Raw genomic sequence first — 24,070 nt, 5'->3', positions numbered from 1 at the left:
TGTTCTCCCTGGGAAGTTGTCCCTGCATCGCGTGACCCTGGCAGTGGTGGAGTGCACAGGCTGTTGGAGGGGAGGTGTGGATAGTGACCTGTGCTTGCACACAGGCTTCTCGGTGCCTGCAGCAGCAGCCTTAGCATTTCATGCCCATCTCTGGGGTCCGCGCTGATAGCCGCGGCTTGCACGCGTCTCTGGAGCTCGTTTAGGTGGTTCTCTGAACCCCTGTCCTCGTGCATCCCGAAACAGTGGTCTCTTGCCTCTTAGGCATTTCCAGACGTTTTCCCAGACTCCTTCCTGGCTAGCTGTGGCATACTAGCCCCCTTCAGGCTGTGTTCACGTAGCCAACCCCAGTCCTCTCCCTGGGATCTGACCTCCGAAGCCCGAGCCTCAGCTCCCAGCCCCCACCCGTCCCGGCGGGTGAGCAGACAAGCCTCTGGGGCTGGTGAGTGCCGGTCGGCACCGCTCCTCTGTGCGGGAATCTCTCTGCTTTGCCCTCCGCACCCCTGTGGCTGCGCTCTCCTCCGTGGCTCCGAAGCTTCCCCCCACCACTGCCCACCCCTCGTCTCTGCCAGTGAAGGGGCTTCCTAGTGTGTGGAAACTTTTCCTCCTTCACAGCTCCTTCCCAGAGGTGCAGGTCCTGTCCCTATTCTTTTGTCTCTGTTTTTTCTTTTTTCTTTTGCCCTACCCAGGTACATGGGGAGTTTCTTGCCTTTTGGGAAGTCTGAGGTCTTCTGCCAGCGTTCAGTAGGTGTGCTGTAGGAGTTGTTCCACACGTAGATGTATATCTGATGTATTTGTGGGGAGGAAGGTGATCTCCACGTCTTACTCCTCTGCCATCTTGAAGGTCTCCCCTAGAAGCATTTTTATTCCCCATGTTTTCCTAAGACCTACAAACTGCAAACAAGGTTGGATCATCTCAGTAGGTGACCTGGGTTTATGACTTCTAATATTTAAAATGAACAGAAAATAATAATGAAAGAGACTGTTATTGCATAAAAAAGTAGTTTCTATATTTTCCCTACAGATTCTGTAGTCAAAATTAACTTTTTTCTTGATTAAATTTCTTTGGTTCACTTACTTCAAACTAGTGAAGATGTCAGAAAGGCCTTTATGAGAAGGTTAATGAAGTCTCACACAGAATCCAAAGCATGGCTGAACCCAGACCTCAGGATGGACATGGCCCAGGGCAGCCCAGTGGCCTCAGCAGTGGAGGTCCAGGACCCTCTCCACCAGTGTTCTGTTATTCAAGTGACTCCCTGTCAACTCCAAGTCTGGAAAGAATTTGATTGACCTGGCTGATTTTGAGTATGCCCTCAGGTCCAACGAACTGGTCCAACCAATTGACCAGGGGATGGGTCATATAGTAGAAATATGGTGCTGGAAGTTAGAGGGGTAAAGTTTTCACAAGAGGAAGGATAATTGGAGAAATACCCTGGGAAGTGTCTAGAACACATAAGGGAGAATAGAATGCAAATTCAGAGGAGCCACTATGGGCAACATACACATGGAGAAGAAACATGCCATGTGGGCTCAGTCATCCAATTCAATAATGAAAAAATATTGATTTCTCCCAGCAGCTCATTCAGACTTAAGCATATGCAACAGCTGTGCACGCTGTATGTAGCATGCGTCATTACAGCTCCTGTCAGGCGAGAACAAAGCATATTAGGAAGCCAAAGAAATAATTTTCATTCTTGTTGTGTGGTCTTGGGCTTATCACTTAATCTTTATTCACCTCAGGTTCCTCATCTATAAAATGGGAACAGTAGTATTTCCCCAGGCAGGGTAAGAATGAAGTGAGATAGTGGGGCAGCACAGGAATCAGGAGAACAGACTTGAGTCTGAGAGGCAAAGTCAAGGCTAGCCCTGCTGTTCGCCAGCTCTGGGGCCCTGTGCAAACTCACCTTCTCAGATCTGCATGCTCTGTGTCTCTAAAACAGACGGGTATACCCATCATGGGTTTTGTCAGCATGAAATGATTTATAGAAACTCTGTGCATTGGGCCTAGCAGTGTGAGGGCTTAAAATTGTGCTTCTTAAAAACTGTGTTTAAGTGATGGTGCTTTGAAAAATGTAAAATATCTACAGGGGTGCACTGTGTTTTTTTTTATATTATTATTGTCACCACTACTATCATCGCATCACCACTGATTCAGGAAAGCACAGTAGAAACAAGGATAAACATAGTTTCAAAGGATGGTCTTATCCTTCCTTCTTCAGCAGGCTCTTCCTTGCTACCAAGTAAGATTAAAATGCTTTGACTTGACAGACAAGGCCATTCGTTCTCCAATCTCTGTCTTTCCAACCTCATCTCTCCCTCCCTCCCTCCCTCTCTCTCTCTCCCCCCGCTCCCTCTCCCCCTCCCCTGCCCCCTCCCTCTCCCCCTCCCCCCTCCCTCTCCCCCCCTCTCCTGTTCTACTGCTTCCCCTGCTACACTTCATCACCCAGGTTCACGGGCTATGGGCTAGTCCCCAGACACACTCTATACTTAAAACTCTGTGCCTTCATTCTTGCCACTTTCATCTCTTGGAAGGACACTTTGACCAACCTCTATCCATTGAAATTCTTATTTCAAGTTCAGTAATACTTCCTCCTAGGCCGTTACTGCAGCCACTACTATTGTTACCTTTTGAACAATTGTTCACTCCTTCAAATTTTGCATGTCTCTCTACTCCTAGTTAACCGTTATTTTACTTAGATGTTCTATGAAGTTGTTCACGTGACCCAACACCCCACCTTATTAAAGTTCCCTTTAAGGCAGGACTGTGTCATGATGGTCTTTGCAGTCCCTGTTGGCTAGCACAGTGGCTGAAGTGTATGGGTGGAACACTAGAGCTGCTGGAAGGGAGGGAGGGAAGGAGGGCAGGAAGACAGGAGGAATGGTACTCTAACCTGCCCTCTGTGGACATCGATCTGTGATCACAATAAGTATTAGCACTGTATTCTGAGCACCCCAGCTGCCCAGCCCTGCAGGAATATCTAGAAATGGACAAAAAACATCTTCTTCTAAGCCCCCAAGGGGTTGTTACTCTTTCCATGCTGTCAGACCATAGAATCCCAGAAAATCTGAAGCCTTAAGGGACCTAATAATAATTATTTCAGTATCTCCATATTACAGATGAAAAATTTGAGGCCCAGAGAGATTTTTTTTTTTTTTTTTTTTTTTTTTTTTTTTTTTAAATTTATTTATTTATTTATTTTTGGGTGTGTTGGGTCTTCGTTTCTGTGCGAGGGCTTTCTGCAGTTCCGGCGAGCGGGGGCCACTCTTCATCGCGGTGCGCGGGTCCCTGACTGTCGCGGCCTCTCCCGTCGCGGAGCACAGGCTCCAGACGCGCAGGCTCAGCAGTCGTGGCTCACGGGCCCAGCCGCTCCGCTGCACGTGGGATCCTCCCAGGCCAGGGCTCGAACCCGCGTCCCCTGCATTGGCAGGCAGACTCCCAACCACTGCGCCACCAGGGAAGCCCGAGGCCCAGAGAGATTTAACCTCCAGCCTCCAGAGGCATTAAACAAACAGGAGGCAGAGCTAGGCTAGGATCAGGGACCATCTGTGACTGCTGTGTCCAGACCAGCCCTTCATTAGCTCCTACCTGCCATTCCCAGGTTTTGCTTGATTGTCACTTTCCTGGCCTTGACCCCTGACCTCATGTCGCCAGTGCCTTGCTGGCCCAACCCAGTGTTACAGTGGCTCATTCCAGGATTTGCTACTCAGACAAGGAGAGAAGAGAGAAACACAGTCCAGAAGAAGAAGGCCGCCAGCGCAAGGGCTGAGTGAGCCCACAAAGTTAGAGGGAGCACAGTCTGTAAGCCCACCCTCACCTTTCACACCAATTGCAAGTTTGTGGTTTCCCAAGACCACCTTCAGTGTTGATCATTCACTAGCAAGACTCAGAACTCACTGAAAGCTGTTATACTCAAGGTCATAGTTTACAGAAGGGAAAGGATATGGATGAAAGTAAGCCAAGAAATCATGGGGCCAATTCCAGGAAGGTTCCAAATGCAGCGTTTCCATTGTCCTCCTCCCATGGAGCTGTGGACAGTGTTACTTTCCCAACATCCATGTGTGACAACATGCACAGAGTATTCTCAACCAGAGAAGCTCCCCCAAGCCTTGGCCTCCAGAGTTTTTATTGGGGGTCCATCCTATATATACAGCTGTCTGCCCACATGGCTGATCTCAGCCCCTCTGGACATTGAATTGACACTACATGACCCAAAGCATCCACCCTAAGTCATGTTGTTAGTTTATCTGACATGACCCAACATCCCCAGGCAAACAAAAACACTCACACATGACATTCCGAGGCCTTAGAGATTATTTCCCAGAAGCCAAGGACAAACAGCAGACCTCTTTGGGGCAAGGTTAAATTCTTCACTATGCAGAGTCCAGCATAGACACCCTTCCTGACCCTTATTACCCCCACTTCAGCATGCTGGGAAATGCATGAACTTGGAGCCAGACAGGGCTGTGCAGGCTCGACCATTATCCCTGTATAACCTCACCAGTCACTCACGTCTCTAAGCCCCAGTTTTCTCCTTTGGAAAATGGAGATACGAATGCCTAGCCCTTGCAGTGTTTGTAAGGATTAGAGTTGATGTTTTTAACGTACTTAATATAGTGCTGATGTGTAGTAGATACCCAGTAAATTGAATAGCCTTTTCCTATTCTTCAATTCTTTTTTCACCTCTCTTTCTCTCTTCCTCTCCCTCTCCCCAGCCCCGCTCCCTTCCTCCCTCCCTCCCCCCCTCCTCACTTATTCTCTCTTCTTTTCCAACCTTGCATCATCTCTCAGGATAGGAGGATGTCACTTCACTGCACTGTGACTAAGGAAATGCCAAATTCAAGGGACGCAGCTTCCTGCAGCAGCCTTGGCATACACTGCCCCCATAGACAGGCCCTGCCAGTGTCTACTGAACAAAGCTAGCTGTCCAGGGCTGGAATGAACAGGACCTAACACGTTGTAATGACTTAGCTCCACTCCAGATCTGGTGTAAATTGAAGATGAAAATATGTTTTCTAAAAATACCTGGGCTGCTACAGATGTCTGGGCCTGTTTCACCTTCGGTTACACAACAGTCCTGCCTGGGCTTCTCTTCTGGGCTCACAGGGAAGGTTGGGCTCACGTGCCAGGAAGCTTCCCTAAGAACAGCCCTGCCCTCCTCACTAGCATTAGTACAGTCTACCCACTGTACAGACAGAGAGTCTAAAGCACCCGAGAGGAACATTGAGCATGTTATGAAGCAAGGTCTTATCGAGACCGGAACTTGCGGCATCCTGAGTTAGGCTTGTGCGGCTCTCAGCACCTCTCCTGATTCTGCCTGGAATTGTTCTGTGGTTTGGGAAAAGGCAAACCTTCCCCCAGACCCCTATTCTGTGATTGAGATCCGCCTTCCACGTACACTTTTCCCCCAAATACCTTCTCCTACAGAGCTACAATGATAAAGAAGAAAAAGTCCTGCTTTAGGGTGTCAGTTTTCTGACTGTTGAAGATCTGAGTCACAGATTTTGCTGTTTTCTTCCCTGCATCTCTTCCCATGCACGTGGCATTGGGGAAGATCAATGATAAGGCGCCTGCACATTTGCTGCCTGAGAATCCCATGATGAGCCTATGACATAGCCCCAGCAATTAGAGCTGCGTACGATAAACGCTGCTGCATTGCCCTTATTTTACCTGCTAGGTCTGGATGGAGAAAGTCACTTCTCCAAGTTCCCAGATGTTCTTAGTGAGCACAGAGAGTGACTGAATAATCTAGGGTAATCCGTGAAGACTAAACTGCAGTGCATGAAAGCAAACATTTTGCTTTCTACACATTCAGGCTATTTTTATGCCTGACCTCTCTTATTTAGCGTCAAAGTCAACTAATTTTTCGATCTTGGTTTTTTTAAAAATTATCAAGTCAGATGAATAGGTCCTCTTCCTTAATTCATTAACTCAACAGATATTTACTAAGTGCCTCCTACACACAAAGAACTCCTCTAAGCAATCTAAAAAATGAAATGGACAAAAATTCATGGCCTTCAGTAGTTTATATTTTGGTAGTGGGGAGCAAACAATAAGCAAACAAAAAATATTAAAAACATGTTCTATCAAATGATGATAAATGGTTTGGAGAAAAAAAATGTAAGGAAAAATGATAAAGAGTGTTGGGGCCTACAGGGCTTGTGGTTTTAAGTATTAAATTGGTCAGGGAAGTCCCCAGTGAAAAGGTGACATTTGAGCAAAAACCACAGGAGGTGATCAAGGGATCCCGGGCAACATCAAGACAGATTCTTGGCCTTTGAGGTGTCATATGGCAGGAGTGCCCTAAAAACAAGTACAAGGCCATCATAGTTGGAGCAGAGCGAGTCAGAAGGGGAGGGGGCTTAGAAAGGTGGTCAGAGGTGAGAGGAGGGGCCAGAATACACAGGGCCTTCTGTGGTGACTGCAGATAACTAAGGAATACAAACACAAAGGAATTTAGTTATGTTTTTTACTCTGAGCATATGGGAAGTCATTGGAGAGTTTTGAGAGGGGTTGTGAAATCACTTGATTTCTATTTTTCAGAATGACTATAGCTACTCTGTTAAGAACAGACTCCAAGGAGCCAGGGTAGAAGTGCAACCAGTTAGGAGTTTATTGCAGCAAGCCAGTTGAGAGGTGATGATGGCTCAGACCAGGGTATATCAGAGGAGGTGGAGAGAAGTGGTCAGATTCTGTAAATACAGCTGACCCTTGAATGACTGAGGTTTGAACTGTGCGGGTCCACTTATACGTGGATTTTTTTCAATAGTAAATACTACAGTACTACACCATCCACAGCTGGTTGGATGTATAGATACAGAAACACAATTACAGAGGAATTATGCACCCCAGGGGCTGGTTATTCGACTGCATGGAGGGACAGTGCCCCTAGCTCCCGCTTTGTTTCAAAGGTCAATTGTATATTGAAGTAGAGGTTTCCTGATTGATTATATATGATTGGATAATAGGGTACAATAGAGAAAGACAGAAAGATCGAGAGAAATAAGAATGACACAAAAGTATTTGGCCAACAAATGGAAGGATGGAGTTGTAATTTGGGAACAAATTATGATTAACCTCTCTCTGCCTCTTTTTTCTCATCTGCCAAATGGGTCAATTAATTAAAATGTGAAAGGTAAATGAGTTGTTACAAGCAAATGGCTTAGAATTATTCCTGGTATGTAAAACTCAAGTGTTAGCTACTAATCTCAGGATTATCCTCCTTTCCCTGCTTACTTCCTTGAGAGAACTAAGCACAATCGGCTATGATCTTGTTTACTTTTCTTTGTCATCTATCCCCTCCACCAAAATGGAAGCCTCATGAGGGGAAAGATCTCATCTGCCAAATTCATGCCATATCATCAGCTTCTACAACACTGTTTCAACTTTAATATATGCTTGGTAAATACTTACGAGTAGAAGCATGAAAGGCTATAACACTCAGCCTGCATTTCCCATGATATCTCTGCTTGACATCTGTCTGTTTCAGCACTCACACTTGTTCATTTGCAGCTTAGAAAATGGCACTAAGGAGGGCCTTTTTAAAAGGTGGATCACGCTTAGGCTAAATAGTTCACTCAGAGAAGTCTCTGTACTATGCCTTGATGAAGAGAAAAGTTCTACCTAAGTGCTGCCAAGAACAGGAGCTCCGAGATTCCAGGCACCACAATCTACGCTGCTCCTTCTGAAGCTGAAATCAATGCATCCAGTTCTTTAATTAGCAGAGCTGTTGCCCTGCCTGTACCCCGTTTCTGCTGTCAAGATGTCGCACATCTCTGGGCTGGCTGCCTGTCCCAAGACAGTTTAGCTCTCTGTGCATGGCTGAGGAAGGCAGGAAAAGGGCAAGGAGCCAATTAGATTGAAATGGAATCTGGTCTTTGGAGGCCCCTGTCAGGGTAAAGAGTTTTGGATGTTCCCAAAGATGACAGATGTTTCTTTATTTGAGCTGATCTCAGAGGTTAGAGGTCATTTGTAAATAAGATTTGGTCCATTTGGTGTGGCAAGTCCTGTTCTTCTTGCCTTATTTTTTTTTAACCCCTGAGTCTTTTTCTCTGTGTTTTGACGTGTTTGCTGCCCTCAGAAAGGCTGTTTTGGTCTGTAATGAATATTTCATATTCTTGGGAGCAGCTGAAATAGCAATCAAATTCAGTGAGGGTGCCAGTGATCAGCTGACATGGTGCTAAGACAACCCCCTGGGAAGGATAAGATAGAACAACTGGGGTACTGAATGAATGAATGAGTGAGAAAATGAGTGAAGCCTCAAAAATTATTTCCTCTGATTTTAGCTGAGAGGAGAGGAAGTAAGCTAAATTCTATTATTTAGTCTTTCTGTTGTTGGTCTAAAAAATTTAGTCTTTGTATAGATGATATTCCATGGAATATAATCTTCAAGTAAATAACCCATTCTGATTATAAACACAAATTTTAATCCAAATCAGGGAATTTTTCTAACTCAGGTCCATGGACTTATAAGTATCCACAAACTGTCTTTGTGTATATATATTTACATATGAAATATAAATGTATATATTTATATATATAAGTTAGTAACCACTTAAAAAAAGAAACATTTAGTATGGGGCAGTCATTGCTCTAATGTTTTAGAAATTGTTTCTCATATAATCCCTACAACCCTAGGAGGTAGATATTATTATTATCTCCACACAAATAAGGTCACTGAGATACTAAAAGGATAAGTAGGACTTAGATCTAGGGAGTGGCAGAGCTGGGGTTTTAACTCAGGTAGTCTGGATCTAATTGTATACATGATGTCATGATAGGTCAAGGAGAAAGCATGGATGTGGAGTTGTTTTTCAGTTTTGTTTTATAAAGGAGGGTATATTGAAAGAAATCAGAGCACCTCATAGACTCCAAGGGCAAGAAAGCAGCTACCCTCACAGATATTAGAACCAGAGGTCAAGTCATCAGGAAGCTCTGCAGCCATCTATCTGGTCTCTTAGAGTTTCTGTGTGTTTTCTCTGCAAGACTGGCCTATGAACCCATCCATCAGCTTGAACATGGCTCATCATAGCTGATCAAAACACAGCTTGAGCTTCCTAAGCTTAATCTCCAGAAGCTTCATTGGAAATCTTGATTTGCACTGTAGCAGCCTGTTCGGAACTCCCCATTCCATGTTCCTTCCTTCATGCCATCATACTCATGGCAATGGACTTGGCCCAAGAGGAGGCAGAAGTGTGGGCTTTAGCCCAGGGATGACAGTGTTGAAGATCTAGCAGAACCCATTTTATATCTTGAAACCTCATTTCAGTATTCAATCAGTATTATGAATTAGGTCAATATCACCTTAATTACCTGTGAAAGCTCATTGCTCAGGAAGTGTTAACATTTGGTGGGGAGCAGAACACACCATCTCCAGAACGTGCCACTTTGGCATGTGGATTATTTTGAGCTGAAGACAATTTGGGCCCAGCAAACTCAGAAAGAGCTTTTTACCTCCCCCTTAACCGCCTAAAAGAATTTTAGATAGAGGACCTGTACCAGGAAGAGAACTATTACCAGGGATAACTTTTTATATCAGAAAGACTCATTTGGATGGCAGGGGAAACATTTGTTTACCAAACATTTGCTCGTCTCACCTTCCCATGAATTGTCTTCCTCCCCTCTAAAGCCCCAGATCCCTTACCCCTTCTCCTTAGCTCAGGGTGGTGTGTAAGTCTCAATCACTCTAAAGCCCCAGATCCCTTACCCCTTCTCCTTAGCTCAGGGTGGTGTGTAAGTCTCAGTCACCTGTCTGCTGGGGAGTCTCATCTTTACAGGCCTCTCGTACGTACAAAATTTGTTTTTCTCCTGTTCATCTGTCATGTGTCAATTTAATTATTAGACCAGCCAAAGAACCTAAAAAGGAAGAAGGGGAAAGTTTTCCACCACTACATGTTCCGTAAGGAGCAAGCACCATTGTCCGTGGATCTCTAGGTGTTCTGATGCATCCTATCCTGTGATTCAAAGATATCACTGTGTGTGCACTGTCCCCAACTTAGAAGACCCAACTGGCAATCTTCTGCATTCATACTGTTCTTTTCACAAGTCACACTCACACACACACACACACACACACACACACACACTCACTCTTAGTCCTTAGCATCCACAACCTGTGTTAAAACTGGCCTACTTACTACAACCAATGTAGTCACTCATGCCAATTATCAGCTGAGTGAACTGGCACAATAATAATTACAAAAAGCAATGAACCCACACACCTACGGTCAATTAATCTTTGAAGGAGGCAAGAATATACAATGGAGAAAAGACAGTCTCTTCAGCAAGTGGTGCTGAGAAAGCTGGACAGCCACATGTAAATCAATGAAGTTAGAACACACCCTCTCACCATACACAAAAATAAACTTAAAACAGCTTAAAGACTTAAATATAAGACATGACATCATAAAATTCCTGGAAGAGAACATATGCAAAACATTCTCTGACATAAATTGTACCAATGTTTTCTTAGGTCAGTCTCCCAAGGCAAAAGAAATAAAAGCAAAAATAAACAAATGGGACCTAATCAAACTTACAAGCTTTCACACAGCAAAGGAAACCATAAACAAAATGAAAAGACAACCTATGGAATAGGAGAAAATATTTGCAAGTAATACAACCAACAAGGGCTTAATTTCCAAAATACACAAACAGCTCATACAACTCAACAACAACAGCAAAAAAACCCAATCAAAACATGAGCAGAAAACCTAAATAGACATTTCTCCAAAGAAGACATACAGATAGATGCCAATAGGCACATGAAAAGATGCTCAACATCACTAATAGAGAAATGCAAATCAAAACTACAATGAGGTATCACCTCACACGGGTCAGAATGACCATCATTAAAAAGTCTACAAATAACAACTTCTGGAGAGGGTGTGGAGAGAAGGGAACCCTCCTACGCTATTGGTGGGAATGTAAATTGGTGCAGCCACTATGGAAAACAGTATGGAGGTTCCTTAAAAAACTAAAAACAGATTTACCATATGATCTGGCAATCCCACTCCTGGGCATATATCCAGAGAAAACTCTAATTCAAAAAGATACATGCACCCCAGTGTTCAGAGCAGCACTATTTACAGTAGCCAAGACATGGGAACAACCTAAGTGTCCATATCAACAGATGAGTGGTTAAAGAAGATGTAGTATATATACACAATGGAATACTACTCAGCCATAAAAAAGAATGAATTAATGTCATTTGAAGCAACATGGATGGACCTAGAGATTATCATACTAAGCGAAGTAAGTCAGAAAGAGAAAGACAAATACCCTATGATATCACTTATATGTGGAATCTAAAATATGACACAAATGAACTTATTTACAAAACAGAAACAGACTCGCAGACGTAGAAAACAAACTTACAGTTACCCAAGAAGAAAGGAGGTGGGGGAGGGATAAATTAAGAGTTTGGAATTAGCAGATACAAACTATTATATATAAAATAGATAAATAACAAGGTCCTACTGTGTAGCACAAGGAAGTGTATTCAGTATCCTGTAGTAAACCATAATGGAAAAGAATATGGGGGAAAAAAAAGAAAAAGCAATGGGCTAAGTCATGAGGTGGAATAATTTTTGATCACATGGCTTTATGTGCAGACATGCAAATCATATACTTTTCCACCAAAGCAACAATTTTTACCAAGACAATATCTCTCTGAAAAGCTAATAGCTCATGTGGTGAGATATCAAAGATGAGTTTTCTAGCATGAGTTTAAGGATAGTTTGAGATTTCAAGGCTATAAACTCAGGGGGAAAATATAAATGCATAAAAGAAGCAAAAGAAGAATCTTCAAGAGAACTGAGCTGAAACTCTTGAAGAGGGTAGTCATTGCAGAGTATTTTACATCACAAAACAAGGATCAAGGTTTCCTGGTCAAAGCCTGATTGCAGAGGTTTTCAGGCATATTGACTCGTAAGAAAAGTTTGAGTTGATTTTCATTTGAATTCAATTCAAAGGACCCTGGAGCAAAAAAGAGTGCTTAGGGAGCTTGTTAGAGGGATATTTGCCGGAAAAGGAAGCCAGCACTTGCATTTCAGACTTCATTGCTCTCAGATTTTTATAAAGCCTCTTTAAGAACAGAAAGAAGAAAATACAATGTAGCCTTTACATTCCCTATTTGATTTTTGCTTCTTAATAAATGTTCGCAAAAGCACGCATTTGGGGGTTGCTTTTTCCTTCGTTTATGTTCAAGATTAATGTTGGTATTTTTAGGATATACCAAGTTTCCATAGGGTAATACCAATTCACAGCATCGCTCCTATGGGAAATAAGGACTTACATTAAGTCAACTAGATTTGCCAGCAGAAAACAATTAGGTTAGGAGCTGCAGCTTAAGTATATTCAGAGTAGCCATAAGATCACCTGTGCCTTGGGAGGAGTTATGGGAACACGCCAGAATCTTTCCTTAAGGAGAAATGTAACTTCTTTACTGCCATTTTTTGATGCTGCAACTCAGTCTGTGAAAGGGGAAAAGTCTGGCCACCGCAGTAGTAGAAGTATAGACTTTGGAGCCCAAGAAACCCGCATTTAAATCCTAACTGGGATCCTAACTGGGATCCTTGTGATATGTTTGATCTTCAAGAGTCCACTTAACCTTCTAGGACTGGGCCTCTTCATTGTGAAATGGTAAGGGTAATACCTACCTTGCAAGGTGATGGTAAGTTTTAGAGATAATATACTTAACAACACTGGGCACATAAGAGAGACCAAATAAATTATGGCCATAGTTGTTTTTGATGATGATATTCATGATGTTTTTATTAGAGATTTGGGATCATTTTCAAACAACCTCCTGGCTCTTTACCTGTGGATCTCTGGAATACGCCATACAATTCCAGTGCATTGTTATACATCCCTGTTTTTATTAGATAATTCATCTCAATTCTGCTCAGCTGTGGGCATGATGCTGGGGCAAAGTGTGCAAACACGAATAATGCCTTGCCCTCAAGGAACTTCAACTAAATTTGTGTTTATTGTGCTGAGTGCTCAGGCCCGACTCAGAGGACACCAGCGAACCTCAGTCCTCTTGAGTTTACTTGTTTGTTCATTTGTTTATTCAGCAAACATTTCTGTTCCTACCGTATGCCAGCACCATCTCAGATCTTGCACCAGACACGGTCTCCTCAAGGAGCTCTCTAGAGGGGAAGCAGAGGGAACAGGCAGTGAGAGCACAAGTAATGGGTACTGTGCCCTGCTTAAAGCTCAGGGAGAAATGACAGTGGGGACATCAGTGTAGGTACACTCTTCCTGGCCAGGGTTCCACCCTGAGCGCCTGGCTAAGTCCTACCCTGCAGCAGCAACACTGTGACTAATGAAAGCCCCTTGAGAAGCCCCCCTTATTTCTTTGGTTTCTATAGACCAAGTGCCCTCTCTGAGCACTTAGCTTTCTCCTTCATCTCAGCCTGGCCCTCTGTGGCCCTTCCAAACTGAGACCCCTACCAACCATAGGAAAACCCAGCCTGTTTTTCCATCCCGATCCTAACATCCCACCTTATCCTTGGCGTCTTGCTTTGGCTGCATCCCACAGAGCCCTTCTTAGAAGTTCTAGCAGGAGATGGGGCAGGGGAGTGATTGGACATCAGAAGAGCTGGCTACAAGCCCAGGTGCAGAGGCCAGACAGGTGTGGCTTCCAATCTGGACTCTGCCCCTGTGGACTGTGGGATCTTCGGAAAGATATGCAAACTCTCTGAGCCCTATTTCCTCTTCTGTCACATGGAAATAACAGTAGTTCTTAGCTGCCAGGGCTCTTGTGGATTAAATAAGTTAATGCTTGCCAAGGCCATAGCTTAGTGCTTGACATTTGATAAGCCCTCAACCAATTTATTCCTGTCGAAGCAGGTGCACTCCAAAAATGCTGCAGTTTGGAACAAACTGCCATAAGTTCGGTGAGGGCGTGAGCTTTCAACCGGGGAGATGGCTCTGGGGGATCTCTCCCCTTCTCTAGAAAAAGAGGAAAATGAGAAGGGGTGAATGAATCACGCAGAAGAAGAAGGAGAGCATTGAAAACACACATACATGCCCAAAAGACACACCCGGCCTTACCCTCCACCCAAATTATTGCAATTTAACCGTCATTTTTGCTTCAGATTTTTTTTTAAAGTTGAGATACAGTTGAAGTTTATTGTGTATCCCCCCACTTCCCTCCTTCTCCAAACATAAATATTGTCCTAAATTTGGTATTAATTATTCCCATGCATGTTTTTATATCATAATAAGTATGTATAAATCTACAAACGGTATATCACATTCTTTTAAACCCTATATAAATGGCACTTCCGATAGAAACTCTTTGTTACCTACTCAGTATTTATTTATTAGTCGACCTACTTCAATATTTACTTTTCTTCTTTGCAGAACAAGTAGTTCGTTCTGGGCAGCAATGCATCCAGCTAAAGGCCTACATTTCCCACCTTCACTTGCTGCTAGAGAGGCAGCCAGTGAGATGAAGGTGAAGGTCATTGGCCAGTGTTTCTGGAATGACCCTTTGAAGAGGCTCAGCTGCCAGGTGTACCCTTGCTCTTCCTCCCCTTTTCCTCCTTCCTCCCTGGAATATGAGTGAGGTGAATGAAGCTCCAGTAGCTCTTTAGTTTATAGCACACCTGGAGGTTGGACGCCAGTGCTAAACATGGTGGAGCAGAAAGGCCTGCGTCCCTCAGTACCTTGGAGCTTCTGTATCAGCCAGCCTTGGAGACTTACCTCTAGATTTGTTTTGTGTCATGACTAAATATCCTGGTTAAGGCACGTTTTGTTACTGTGGTTAAATGCAGTTGAAGCTAAGCCTAATCATACTAACCAGAGAATCAGAGAATCATACTGTATGTATCATCTTCCAAATTGAATTTCTGTTCAACATTATATTTTCATTGCTCAGCATTCTATTTATTTTACAAGACAGGTATAGGGTTTAAATCACCCATTCTGGAATTAGACTGGCTGTGTCACAGCCCAACTCTGGCACTGACAGCTATGAGACCTTGGGTAACTGCTTAAACTTCTCTGTATCTTAGTTTGCTCATCTATAAAATAGTACCCTTATCACAGGATTGGCAAGGGAATTAAATAAGTTAATATTCACATGCAAAGTGCTTACAATTGTACCTACAGCAACATAATAAGTAAACCTGTAGAGACTTATTAACTATTATTTTGCAGCTTATTGATGGTGATATAGTTCAATTTTAACTGCCATATAATATTCCATTTTATAAACATGCTATAATTTATTTTTTTATTCTATGTTTGATGGATTTTTAAGTTGTTTCCAGTTTTTAACTTTTCCTAAATGATGGTGCATTGAACATTTCTGAATATGTCTCCTTCTGTCCACATGTGCGAGTTTCTCCAGGGTATCTACCTAGAAGTGGAAATGCTCAGTCCAGGGCCATGTGCACTTTCCACCTGGCTTGATAAAGCTAACTTGCTTTCCCAAGCGGTCATAACAATCTGTCTAAGAAAGTGCCCATTACAGCTCCTCTTCCCCAAATCCCAACGTAATTCAACTTCTTCTTTTTTGCCCGTCTGATGTTGTAGCAAGGTATCACTTTATTGTTGTTTAAATTTGTATTTCCCTGATCAGTAGTGAAGCTGGAAATAATTTCATGTGATTTGGAGCCGTTTGGGTGTTCTCTTCTGTGAACAACCTGTTTTTATCATCCCTCATTTTTCTTCAGGGTTGTTTACCTTTTCCTTTTTGAATTTGTATCTATAATAATGTTACAAAAATATCTTCCCAATCTATGACTTGTCTTTCCACATTCTTTAGGGCACAGAAATTTTAATGTAGTCAAATTTATCAAACTTTAATTATTGATGTCTGTGCCTTAAGAGTTCCCTCTCAACCTCAAGGTCATAGGGATTTTCTCCTATATTTTGTTTTAAATTCTTCTCCCCAAGAGGGGAGTCTTGACTGCACCTGCGATTGTTTTTTTGTACGCGCAGTGTGAAGTAGGAATTGGTTGCTTCTGTATGAGTTAACAATGATCTCAACACTACTGATTGAGCAGTCCGTCCACCCACACTGATTTGTAAGGCTACCTCTGTCACTTATTGAGTCCCCATATGTACACGAGTCTGTTGCCCAGCTCTCTGGTGTGTATCATCTGTCTGTTGCTATCCTAGTGCCAGTGCGCACTGCCTGAATCTCAGTCTCTAAAGGGTCTTTAGTCCATGAGAACCCTGGTTTTTTGGCCTCGTGCAGATAAATCAAATCATAGTTAGGATGGATTTTCCCCTGTTCAGACAGCTCTTCCAGCTTTATGTAGGACAAGTCTCAGTGCCACAGGGACACAGCAGAAGGGAGAAATAGGTTTAACTCAAACTTGCGTCTTCCCTCTCTTCTCAATATATACCCTGTGGTGTTTCAGACTCCAAAACCCATACATGCATCCTGCCACCATCAGAGTTTACTCTACATGATGCTGTACTCAACAGTACCCCCCAACTCTACTTGATAGCAAAGCCATTTTGTCTTTCTAATGGTCCAAAGAAAGGGAAAGGTGCCTAGATGCAATATTTATAGCCTGGATAGTTATGAAGCACTTGGGACAGGAACCATTATATTGGAGATGTAAAACTTCACCAAATCCCCACATGCACAACTCTAAAAAGGTTGAGAAAATTAGAAATAAATTATCTGCTTACCAGATGGAGTGTTATCTCCTTGGCTCTTTCATAAAAGGACAGAATGAAGTGATTAGGAGGTGGGAAGGAGAGTGAGTGTAGCCACCTACATGTGTTAATTTGCTTTTATCTCAATTTTCTATATCAGAATAATAGGCCAAACAAAGTGCCCCAGAGAGAATGCTGATTTTGCTTTATTAATCAGGTAACAAAACCGCTGCAACACCCTAAGTAAATGTTTAAATGGTTGCCAACCACCCCCCTGGGCACCAGGAAATGTCAGTGGGTCTGCTTCAGCAGCCTCAATCAGAATTCAATCAGACAAGAACATAAAAAGCAAGGCCCAGTGGTTTTTCTAAACATCCAGGATCTCTCACCAAGGACTGAGGTTTAATGAAGAGGGGAGAATTGGGCCTCGGGGACCAAGTCTTCAGAAGGGGTAAATTTCCTGGAGACGTGCGCAGCCCCTAAGCTCCATCAAGCAGTCCAGCCAGGGAACATCACTCTGCCATTCTCCTTCAAGCTGATCATGGCTGATGGATTTATCACTGTGCCGCTTCTCCCCTATCTCCATGGGCCTTTGCCATTTAAGGCAGAAGAGTATTTAAATGGTGAAACCTGTTTTCCTACTTTCTTCCCATTTCTTTTTTGTCTATTTTCTCTCTCCTTCTGTCTCTGGGTTTATGATCTCACCATAGGAAACCACAGTCATATTCTCCTTTCCAATCTCGTAGACCTCCATTCACTCACTCAATATTAACAAACTTTTCTTTACTGTGGGAAACAAACATTAACAACTGTGGTCTATTATTCTTCACAAAGCTGTATGTGGATCTGTGTGCCCCTATCCTGAAGGTAAATTGTGCATATTACAAAAAAGGAAAAAGAGTATGTGATGTTGTCACATGCCAGTGCAAAGTCTCTGTCCAGAAATTTGCTTGCTTGCAAGTTTACTGAGTCTTAAAATAGCCAGAGAACCTTTCAGAGTCTGAAATGAGGCAAGAAGCTTGTGATTAGCTCTTCTCAAGAGTCCAAAGTTACTGCCCTGAAGAGCTAACCCCCTGCCCACCCACACCAGCTCAGGGCTCTACCATAGTGGGAGAGATAGAAGGAGTGTGGGTCGCATGAGAAAGTCACTTAGTATCGTTTCAGATAGGAATAGAAGGATATGAAAACAAACAATCCACCAACAAATATTTAACCGATTGAGTCTCTTGCTGCCAGTGATCAAGTATTGTGGCACTGGAGTCAAGCTCTGTATTTTTCTCTAATTTGAAATGCTTTGTAACTTGAGAAATTGTAAAATGCCAAGGTAAAACCCAAATAAAGTTTGTAGTTTAATTAATTGTAGTGTACGGACACTAATTTCTCATTTTGACAAATGTATCCTGGTTTTGTAACGTTAGGAGAATCTCGGGTGAAGGAAATCTCTGTACTATCTTTGCAACTCTTCTGTAAACCTAAAATTATTCCAGAATCAAAAGTTTATTTTCAAACAATCACAGGGCAATCACAGATGTCTAAAATTATAGGAATAAACATAAATGGCTCACATTGACATAGAAAAACCAAAAGCCAAGTTGTCTGGCCTATACATTAGGAAACTGATGTCAGCTCTACCGCTGATTACTTTTGTGAGCTTAAGCACGTCACCTAACCTCTCTTCTTTTTATTTATTATTCCAGAGAAAAAGGGCAATCAGATTGATCTGCAAAATATGGAAAAGTTCAGAATTATCCACAGCCATACCCTCCAAGGCATGATTTCACCAAATATGAAAATTCAGTAGCAACAGATTTACTTCTGCACATCTAGTTGACCCAGGCAATTTCAGTTCCGGTATATGCAAATATCACATCATTTCTAACAGAACAAGGAACTAAAGAGGAAAAAGATGGTACATTGGAAGTAGAGATGGGAGTGACATAATACTGAAAGATAAAGAATACTGAAAGCATGGGAATTGTGATCTTAGAACCGCACCCTGGGTCTGTAGGGAAAGCCTTTGCTGAGAGGTATGAGAGCATTTTGTTACAAGCACTTTGATCAGAATTCCTTCTGAGCCGAGTGAAGGACATGTAACACTGTGTTATGGGAAGGTAGTTTCAGAAGCACGTCCCCAATAATTTGCCCATCTCAAAATTCCAGTCATTCAGAGTCTCTGAGATCTGAGGAGCCAGAAATCAAAAGCTCTGAGTCATAAATCAACAATTTTGTTTTCATGCTTCATAACAGATGTTAGTGACAAACAAAATTAATTTCAAGTTTCTCGTGTTAGCTGAGGCAAGCATTAAAATGTTCCAGGGAGCAGATTCTGAGTGAAATTGTGCCATACCTATGGTTATTTTAAAAGATAAATGTCATTGATATTGACATGCTACCTTGATTGCTTTCTTCAAAATATTTTTTATTATACTCTCAAACTTGGTCGCAGGAAGAACTTCTACTATGAGTTCTGAAGTTCCTTAACCACAGGTTCTCCTAAATGGGCATATTGAGGAACTTAACACCTACAGCTGGGGAGAACCAGTATAATACAGACCCAGCCTACCTCAAAGGATTATTTGGAGGGTAAAGTGGAATACAGTCGTACCTCATTTTATTGCACTTCTCAGATACTGCGTTTTTTACAGATTGAAGGTTTGTGGCACATCTGCTTCGAGCGAGTCTATCGATGCCACTTTTCCAATGGCATTTGCTCACTTCGTGTCTCTGTGTCACATTTTGGTAATTCTCCCAATATCTCAAACCTTTTCATTATTATTATATCTGTTATGGTGATCTGTGATCAGTGATCTTTGATGTTACTATTGTATTTGTTTCGGGGTGCCACGAACCACACCCGTATAAGACATTGAACTTGATTGTTATTACATAAACTTAGTTGATAAAGCAGTGGCAGGGTTTGAGAGGACAGACTCCAATTTTGAAAGGCATTCTACTGTGGGTAAAATGCTATCAAGCAGCATTTCATGCTACAGAGAAATCGTGTGCAGCAAACTTCATTGTTTTTTTTAAGAAACTGGTACAGCCACCCTAACCTTCAGCAAGCACCACCCTGATCGGTCAGCAGCCATAGACATAATGCTCTTGCATACGTAATAGACTACGATGTAGTGCAAACATAACTTCAAATGCCCTGGAAAACCAAAAAATTCATGTGACTCACTTTATTTTGCAACATTCACTTTATTGTTGTGGTCTGGAACCGAACCTGTAATATCTCTAAGGTATGCTTGTAATAGAGTTGAAGTTCTTTTAAATTTTTTAAAATAATATTGATATACACATTTTTTATTCATCAGAGAAATCAAGCATGTCTTGGTGCCTGTCACTGCCCTGGGAAAGGAGGCGTAAAGTGCTGACTGCTCCCAGGAGACACTGGTGGGTAGAGTGGTGACGACCCTGTAGAAACCCTCAATCCCAACAAGTACATAGGCTTAATATACAGAACTAGGAGCTAAAACGGGATAAGGACAGGGTACTACGAGGCACATGAGTAACCCCTCAATCATATATCAAGACAAAGGAAAGCTTTCTGGGGGAGGTAACATCTAAGTCCTAAAAAAAATGAATGGAAATTAGCTAGGTTTTGGGGGGATGGGAGCTAGGGAGTGCTGGTGGTGTTGGTTGTGACAGAGACAGACACAAAAGGAAATAAAATAATTTCCTATGATGAGAATAAAGCATGAACGAGAGATTAACAAAAGATGAGGCTGGAAAGAGAGGCCATCGCTAGTTCATGGAGGGAAGGAGTTGTCAGTTACGTTAAATTTTTGTTCCTTATCCTGTCTGAGGGAAACTGAAGCCAGAATGGGGTTTTTTTGTTTTGATTTTTTAAATAAATTTATTTATTTATTTATTTTTTGCTGCATTGGGTCTTTGTTGCTGCACCGCGGGCTTTCTGTAGTTGCGGCAAGCGGGGGGCTACTCTTTGTTTTGGTGCGCGGCCTTCTCATTGCGGTGGCTTCTCTTGTGGCAGAGCACGGCCTCTAGGCACACGGGCTTCAGTAGTTGCAGCGCACGGGCTCAGTAGTTGCGGCCAGCAGGCTCTAGTGTGTGGGATCAGTAATTGTGGTGCACGGGCTTTGCTGCTCCGTGGCATGTGGGATCTTCTTGGACCAGGGCTTGAACCCGTGTCCCCTGCATTGGCAGGCAGATTCTTAACCATTGCGCCACCAGGGAAGTCCCCAGAATGGGTTTTGAGCAAGGTTATTACATAAATGGATGGACAATTTGATGACGTCTTTCTGACTTTACTGTGGAAAAACAGATTGGGCGGTGGGGGGCGGGGGGTATTGGAAGCAAAAGGACAAACTATGAAACTGTTCAAGTAATCAAGGCAAGAGATGCGAGTGGCCTGGACTGGGGTGGTGGCAATGGGCCCAGAAAAGAGTCAACAGAACTGACAGATACGTAGAGGTTACAATAAACAGGACTTGGTAACTGATTGGATACACTGGATGAGAGAAGAATCAAAAGCTTGGGCAACTGAAGGGTAGCATTGCCATCCCATGGAGATAGGAAAGAGGGGGTAATAGCAGATGTAGGAGTAAAGATAATGAGTTTACTTGGAGGCAAACTGAGCTTGATATTCTTAAGAGATGTCCAAGTGGTGATGTCCGATAGACAGTTGGATCTTTCCTGAAATTTCTCTCCGCTTTGAAAATAGAAGTTTGGAACATATGGAGGCCTTCTGAGAACCTTGTCATTAATATATTAATCTAATAAAAAAGGAGAAATAAAAATGAGAGAGTAAGTTATTTCCTTAGAAATAAGAGAATGTTCAGTCCAAAGTATGTGTGAGAGAGTAACTCAACCAAAATGGATGGATGAAAAAGCTGCATTTCTGAAAAGAGAAAAGATCAGCCACTTAGCAATTATGTGCTGTGAGATCATTTACCTTTTATGGAAAGGCTGGCATCTGGGGAGGAAATAATCTGCCCTCTGGCAATATCCCTCATCAGGGGCACTCATCCCCTTGATTTCAGAAAAGTCAGAGTGAATTAAAGCTGAAGTGAAAGTGTGAGAGACATACATGGGCCTTCACCATTACCTGGACCAATTCCTTCATTTTATAGAGAAAGGAACTAAGACCCAGAGAGTGTGACTGACCTGCCCATGGTCACACAGCTGGTCAGTGGGATGTGTAAGCCACATGTCAGCTTGGTGTCTTACTCTGCCCTTTAAAATCCAGGTGAGATCAACCTGAGCCCCCATCCCATATCCTATGGAAAACCCCATGCCACCACTTCCCCTGCCCCCAACTTCTGTGAATTTCTGTGGGACCGATGTTTCTCCCAGTCACCTCTGGTTCTCATTCCCAGCATTTGCCAAGTTTCTCACTCTCTACTCTTTCTTGTGGCTCTTCTTTTAGCTTCTCCCACTGGCACTGAGCCAAATATGGGGACGCCTCCTTCTTGACTTTTAGACCTCTACCCCCAATCAAACGGTATCAATCAGACAAGGCCACTCTGTGTTGTAAAGTATTACTAACAATTTTAAAGTAACATGGATGGATATTATATCACATTATAATATCATACATATTTGTAAGTAAATATTGTTTAAAGTACCATTTATACCATGGAATATTCAGCCATAAAGAAATAAGGAAATCTTATCATTTGTAACAACATGGATGTATCCTAAGGATGGGTTATGCTAAGTGAAATAAGCCAGACAGAGACAAATGCTGTATGATCTCACTTCTATGTGGAATCTAAAACAAACAAAAGACAAGTTCATAGATACAGAGAACAGATTAGTAGTTGCTAGAGGTGGGTGTGGGCGGTGAAATGTGTGAAGAGTCAAAATGTACAAACTTCCAGTTATAAAATTAAGTCATGTGTAGTGTACAACATGGCGACTATAGTTAATAATGATTTGAAAATTACTAAGAGAGTATATCTTAACAGTTCTCATCACAAGAAAAAAAAAATTTTTTACTATATATGGTGACAGATATTAACTAGACTTCTTCTGCTAATCATTTGCAAAGTATACAATTATAGAATCATTATGTTATACACCTGAAACTTCTATAATGTTATATGTCCATTATACCTCAGTTTTAAAAAATAGCCCCTCTGCCCTTTTTTGACAACACAAGCACCAACCTGCTACCATCTTAATCTCATTTCTCATGCTTTTGGCAACTGATTCTCCCCCCTTCCCTTTCCCGTTTCCTCTTCCCCTTAATTCTTGTCCCCTTGCCTTTCATCCCAAGTACTGTTCAGAGGATATTCCCTCCCTAGAGAAACTCTGGAGGTACCTGCTAAAATATCCATTTTTCTCACCCCCCCCCCCTTAACAAATCTGGTCCTACGCTCTTTGCACTAAGCCAGGTGAATCATCCCTATGACCTTGTAGAAAGCTCCTCCCAAATTTCCCAGGTCCTGTTCCCTGCCTCTCCCCACCTCAGGCTTTCCTGGGCTTGTTAGTCAGTGTGAAACTCACATAAGCACGCATATGTTTTGAGTGACGTGAACTGAGCCCGTCAGTGTATACTATTGTCTTTTAATTGCTTTCAGCCCTGCAGACTTTGAACAACTTTCTTCACCCTTCAGCTCAGCACTGATTTATTCAGCTTCTGCGAGCAATTTATTCACTTTTAATTAGACCCAACTTAATTATTTTGTCGGTAAAACAAACCAAAAGAATCTATAAAGCAACTTTTAAGTGAAATCACATTTCTGCCTGGAGGGATATAAAAAATGAAATTACACATCTCATTTTACCTGCCTCTTTCAAAGACAGGATTGCCCACATTGTCTTTTTATTTCCCAAGACCTTTTGTCTTTCATTAAGGAAAAGACTTGGGAAATCAGGCTTGGAGTAGAGGGGAGAAAATGGGAAAAGGTCATTTTCAATGGAGAGCAGATATGTGAGCGCATAAGGCAGGGCCTCTCCAGGTTGGCTCTTTGGCAACCCCTGCCCTAGAATATCTGGGAACTGGTTAAGAGAGCAGATTCCCCACCCTAGCCCTGGGCTTTCTGCCTAGTAGGTCTGAGAGGTGGGGACAACAGATGGGGCTTCTCACTTGCCTATTCTTATACTTTCTGGACCCACACCTGCTTCTGGATACCCAAGCCCTCATATTCACTAATTGGCTACTTCTGCTTCCCCAGGAACTTGCCTCATCCTTCCTAGTCATCCAGGTTTTCTTCCATCTCTGACAACCACCACTCCTTGATGTCTGCATTTATTCAATTCCCCATTGATAGCCTATCCAGTTACCTTTCCTGTGTATACATCTCATCTCTGCAATTATTTTGTTAGGTCAGGAACTGTGCATTACAGATCAGTCTGTCAGCCAAACACCCTGCGTGCAGTCCTGGGCTCTCCCTACTACACCAGCGTTTCCAACCTTTCAGAGCCCAAAGATCTCTTTTGTCATCAAAGAACTTTACAACCTCCACCTGGAATTTGCTGTAATTTTTT

General features: G+C 42.6%; 1 protein-coding gene and 1 long non-coding RNA gene across 2 annotated transcripts in view; one reads left to right on the top strand and one right to left on the bottom strand.

Moving 5' to 3' along the window:
• LOC309622746 overlaps positions 1 to 24,062 on the bottom strand; it is a 216,235-nt gene extending 192,173 nt beyond the window's left edge. Inside the window, exon 1 of the long non-coding RNA XR_014241104.1 lies at positions 21,211 to 24,062. This is a non-coding gene — a long non-coding RNA (uncharacterized lncRNA). The remainder of the gene's footprint in view (positions 1 to 21,210) is intronic.
• The window catches only part of ATP10B (ATPase phospholipid transporting 10B (putative)), a 298,840-nt gene that overhangs the window by 145,650 nt on the left and 129,120 nt on the right, over positions 1 to 24,070 (top strand). The gene's annotated exons all lie outside the window — the stretch shown is intronic.

The sequence above is a fragment of the Balaenoptera borealis genome (assembly GCF_965194805.1).
Source record: "Balaenoptera borealis genome assembly, chromosome: 2".
Lineage (NCBI taxonomy): Eukaryota > Metazoa > Chordata > Mammalia > Artiodactyla > Balaenopteridae > Balaenoptera > Balaenoptera borealis.
This window is presented reverse-complemented; position numbering and strand designations above follow the sequence as displayed.